Genomic DNA, 5,776 nt, shown 5'->3' on the forward strand with positions numbered 1-5,776 from the left:
CTTCGATCTCCTCAGAATCATATCATGGAACAAAGTAGTCATGGCCCTCATGTAGGTCGCACCGCGTTCTTCGAGGCCTAATGGCATTACTCGTGATGGTGACACCCATGGAGTGGTAAATGCTGTCTTTTCTGCATCATCCTCATGCATCAAGATCTGATGATATCCTGCAAAGCAATCGACAAATGACTGCAACTCATGTTTTGCACAATTATCGATGAGTATGTGGATATTCGAAAGGGGGAAGTCATCCTTGGGACTAGCTTTGTTGAGATCCCGATAATCCACACATATCCTGATTCTTCCATCCTTCTTAGGCACGGGCACAACGTTGGCCAACCAAAAAGGGTAGTTTGTAATCCTCACGACATTTGCTTCAATCTGCTTAGTAACTTCTTAATAAGTTCAACAAGCCTTACAAGTTTACGCTATCAATATTTTGGGGATCAAAAGAGAAACAAGAAACTGGATTCATAAATGCTTTGACTTCGTGAATGGATGAAGAAGAGAAGCAAACATTCTCATAGCAAACTCATTTGCTAGCTAGATTTTTTAACAATCAGTCATTAGAACCACAAGCTAGAGAAAACATACTTAGCACACAACGGACTTCAAAACGATGAAACAACCTACTGTTATTTATTCAGTTTTTCAACACCCTTAAATTCTAAAAGCCGAACCAATTACGTCAAAAGAAGGTAGTATATTCATATCTTAAAGATCATTTTTTATAGAATCTAAAGAAGAGAACCTTGGACCACCAAAACGCAAAGAAGAGTTTACAACGACCAAGTTCTTGAATGTAGACATTGAATGGTTTCACAAGTTTAAACTCCTAAGTATATATCTAAGATGCTAGACAAGATGAAACCAGATAGCTTTCCCGAACAATCTAACGTTTCTCTTTACTAGTAGCATATTCATGAAACTAATTTAGGTAAAGACGTAGTCCCTATAGACATGATCTCTAAATACAAGCGGTCTCGCTCTTCCAATAAACCTGCTGAAAAAAGACCTTATTCCCAATTCATATTACCTTTAGAGTGTAACGTTTACATGCTAGTAGCATACAAAAATCCTACAAACAAGTTAAGAAAAGAAAAAAAAATCTCCAATTCCGAACCAACAGTAAAATTATGCTCTGTCAAAATTCCCCGGATTCCTATCGACACGACTTCGGGAAACCAAAAAAGGACATGCTTGCAAGATTCCAAAACAGTGGAAACAACCATATTAGAAGCTAATAAGTTTAAACCATAATGAAATCAAGAGAACCTTTCAGGTAAGCTAAACAACCTATTAGAAAAGATTAAACCAAACTAACAACTCATCCTATTTGTTCATTTTTCTTAGGGGAAATCAAACGCAGCTATGAAATAGAAGTAAACATGTCTTGGATTCATTTCAGAGTCTTTCAGATAAGCCTTAACCCAAACTGAAACAAATGTTCAATAAACACTACAAAGATTTAGTAAGCAAAAGTGAATCATTTTAACTATGACTAAAAAAAAAACATGACAGATCAGTTTTTCAAGACAGAGTTTCAAACATACAAAATGGGGAACCAAATAGCCTTCTGTTAATAAAACCTCTACATCAATTAGTTTTGAATAAAGCAAGGCTAGAGAACTGGTTCATGGAAGGCATAAAATCCTACAACAAACATAGAGGTGTAGCCAGTTATATTCAGAAGCCAATAGTTATCAACTTATGCAGGAATTTCCATCTTCGTTCAAGATAACTAAACCAGGCAACATTAACCTTTAAATGCCCTCAAACAAATGATGTTTCATGCTCATATCCAAATGAAAGTTAAAACAACTACTTGACACAGACATTTTAATATTGATCCATACTAGAATTAGTTTTGTAGACTAGTATTAAATACCAACAAATCAGGACATTTGTTTTTGAGGTTCATGATTTTGAGGTTTATTTACTTGAACGTACGAGAAGACAGCAACAAACAAATACTAAATCTGCATATAAGCACATATTATATTCTCACAAATCGGTAGATTTCCCTTTTAAAATTCGTAGCTCCTATCGGTCATTCTTCACACTGATTTACGTTGGAAATAGGAACATCATACACTAAAGAAAATGACTAAAACAGAGGATTAGTCAAGCGACGAGGTTAAACACGTATTTGATAGATTTAATTTTCACGAATCATTAACTTTTCCTTTAATCAAGACAAGTAACTTTGTTCTCTAATCGAAATAGTAAACCCCCCCCCCCCCCCCTTCTTCTTCTTTTTTTTTCTCTAATCAAGATAGTAACCTTTTCTTCAATCAAAGTAGTAACTTTTTCTCTAGTCAAAATAGAAACTTTTTTTATTATTATTATTTTATTTTTTTACTAATCAAAACAGTAACCTCCTTTAACCAAAATAGTAACTCTTTTTTTTTTTTTTAGTCAAAACCAGCAACTTCTCTTTTCTGGCACAAATGTAGCTTTCTAATGTATAAAGCATATTTAGTTAACTATGGAAAACACCCCAAAAATCCATAAGCAAAAGCCATCTTAAGTTAAGAAAGTCTCATGGACATGGTAAAGAAAAAGAGATTTTGGACTTAAATCTTGAAGGACATCATATTCTTCTCTTTATGGACTTGCAATAATCTATTATCTCATTAACTAAACATATGACCTCAACTGTAAACATGGTAAAACAATGTGCTAAATCATGGTTTCCTATAGTCACGAAACAAAACACACATTCACATTTTTATATCCAACAACCATGATGTCCGTAGAGGAAAGACAGAGTCTCGTAACTAACTTATTTGAGCATTCTATTTCTTTAAAAGAACACGAAGACTAGGCTATTTACAACATATCTAAAAAAAATTGATAACATATTCTTGCTTCTCAACACACTCAAAATTCTAGATTTCAAGTAGTAGAGCAGAGAGTGAAAAAGCTGACCTCTTTTGGGCAATGAAGTAAAAGATTTATAAGCGATAAGATTACTCGAATGTTAGCAAGTTTCGGCTAGTTCAAACTTGTGCAAATCAGTAATTTCCTTCCTAAACGTCGTAGTTCACATGTTTTGACTTTCATATGATCTTGAAGCAAAAAACTGGACAGAGCAGATCCTAATGAGTCTCGACCACAGAATTTAAGTGAGTGAAAAACATATTCGAGTAATCACATATTCGACGTGTTAAATCTTCAGATCTGTAACCTTTCCTTTTCAACAAGTAAAGAAAATTCTACCAACATAGCTAATCAATACTCCTTAAAGGTCAACAATATGTTCTGCTAAATCAATCCTTTTGATCCTATCACAGTTAAATTTCACCATAATTTTAAGATAAAGAAGCATATGTAGTTAGTGCATAGTATTCAAATATGATGGTTCACCATTCTCACACATAGCGGTGGGATTCATACTAGACGGTGAGCATACAAGCCCGTTACCAACATTCATCCAATGGAAAATAAGAAGGGCTGAAACATGTATAGAGCCACACAAGTTTTATTTAAACATGTTATATAGAAAAATTAATTTTACACTTACAAATACTAAGCAAAGCATATCAGGTTCCTATTCTTCGTATCACAAAGCTTTAGCATTTTTGCTTGCTTCATAAATGGTTCAAGGGAGGCAAGTTTAGATTAAATTTCATCGCCAAAACAGGACAACTATCCTTGACAAATATTTCCAACTACTCACTCTTATATTGACTTACTCTATATTAAAGTGAAAAAGGCGGATTCATTAACACCAAAACAGAATTTAAATTCAACAAATCACTTCCATCAGTTACATTTCTTACACGATTCAACGACCAACAAAAGATACTCCTTCTTACACTACCACCAGCAAAAGAGATTAACACAACATAACCACAACCAAAACCAAAAGCTACCATCTTCGCACGATAAGGATTCTCTAAACACCTCTTTAAACATATAAAGACAGAAAGAAAGGAGGAGTAGTTACATTGGGCATATTCGCTTTTTAAAATTCATAATCTACCATTTTTCTTGTCACATATTAATTCTCTAATGAAAACATAATCTCATGAGTAAAGTATACAACATTTTGACATAGTCGATTTAACAATTCCTAAGTGTAGTTAATCTTCCTTGACCATTTTTCATGCAACAAATTTAGAACAAACAAGGCAGTAGTCGGGTTCAGGTGCACAGAATCAAACAAAACAACCATAACCATCGAACGATCACTTTTCAGGCAACTAAACCAAACAAACTAAGAGAAAATGCTTGAACAATTACATTTCTGCTTTTATAAAAAATTAAAGACGAAGAGAAGACGAGTGTGATTACCTTCTCCGTGACAGCGAACTGAGGCTTGTTGTCGTCTCGAGTCTCCGAATCCTCTTGAAGAACTTGTTTAGCCGAGAACCACCAAGAATTCGACCAAAAAAAATTAGAGTAAAAAGAGAATTTTTGAGACCACCAACTTAGAGTAAAAAAAGATTTTTTTATGAAAAAGCTTGATGAAAACAGATGAGATTTTTTGGGTTATTCAAGAGGAATTTCCAACACTTGAACCTGTCTCAAATAGCTCACTAAGGGCTTCTATTTATAGCTAACAACTGAGGGCTTCAAAAACTTGAATTCGAAGTTCAAAAATAAGGAAAAAGGGGGGAATTTTGGGAGATGTTTTCAACAGATGAGATGATGAAAATGGGGATGGGACTTACCCTGAAATCTGCTGAAATCGCACATGGAGCCTGCAAGCTTCAGAGATGGAGTGTGAGAAAGGAGAAGAGGGTTGTAAGCGGATGTGAGAGGTGAGCAGCAGGCGGATTTGGTGGGATATTTCTATGTTTACGTTGAAGAGATAAGGGTCACTTGATTCTGGTTCACTAGAGCTGCTGGTTAGGTTTACTTTGTTATTGAAAATGAGCTGGAGGAACAAGCTATTGGGGTCTTTTGTTTGTTGGTGTTGGGTCGGGTCGGGTCGGTGGGATGTGGGCTGGGGCATTTGTTTGGTGAATTGGGCTGGGCTGGGGCATTTGTTTGGTGAATTGGGCTGGGGCATTTGTTCGGTGAATTGGGCTGCTGAAAATTGTTCTCAAGAAATAAGGATTGGCCCAAGTTTAAAATTAGTTGAATTAGTTTCTAATCTTATTTCTCTAATCCCTTTTTTACTTCAATCAATTAATTAAAATATGCTTCTTTATCCTCATTAATTCCCGCAAAATGCATGCATATATAAATTACAATATAAGCAATCTAATTTACACATTTAGTTTTAAAGTAGAGTAAAATATTATTGATACGACAATAAATAGGATTAAAGGAAAAATGCCAACACCCATATTGATAACGGAATATCAACGTTATTTTCGAGTGATTTTAGTAATAAAATGTTATGTTTAGTAATTTATTTTTTTTTAGGAATGATAAAAATAATCTTAATAATATCTCAAAAATTAGTCTGGTAATTAGCGAAAATATTCAAAACTTATTTTGGGGAATTTTCAAGACTAAGAAACATAGTGAAATTAATTAAATAAAAAAAAGAGGGACAAAATTGGGTGTCAACACCGAGCTAATGTTGATTTAATAATGTCTTGAGGAAAAGTTATAATGCTCCTTAGGTTGTTCATGAAGTGTTAAACAAGTGCTAAGAAGGTTCCATAAGAATTGGAGATCAAAAGATACGACGGAAATAATTTCAGAAAAGTGGAGTTATACGACCACTTATAGGGTCCGTATAACCCTAACAGGAAGGGAAATTTCCTGATGGTGAAATACGGTCACTTATACGAACCGTATAATGTTATACAAATCG

The 5,776-nt window shown here is 34.4% G+C and overlaps 1 long non-coding RNA gene across 1 annotated transcript; it reads right to left on the bottom strand.

Annotated features, from left to right (window-relative positions):
• Positions 1 to 4,138: 4,138 nt before the first annotated feature.
• LOC132036432 (uncharacterized) lies at positions 4,139 to 4,868 on the bottom strand. Its single transcript, XR_009409581.1, has 2 exons — positions 4,680 to 4,868; positions 4,139 to 4,361 (listed from the first exon to the last, which is right to left on the bottom strand). It is a non-coding gene; the product is annotated as an uncharacterized LOC132036432 (long non-coding RNA).
• Positions 4,869 to 5,776: the final 908 nt, after the last annotated feature.

The sequence above is a fragment of the Lycium ferocissimum genome, chromosome 11 (assembly GCF_029784015.1).
Source record: "Lycium ferocissimum isolate CSIRO_LF1 chromosome 11, AGI_CSIRO_Lferr_CH_V1, whole genome shotgun sequence".
Lineage (NCBI taxonomy): Eukaryota > Viridiplantae > Streptophyta > Magnoliopsida > Solanales > Solanaceae > Lycium > Lycium ferocissimum.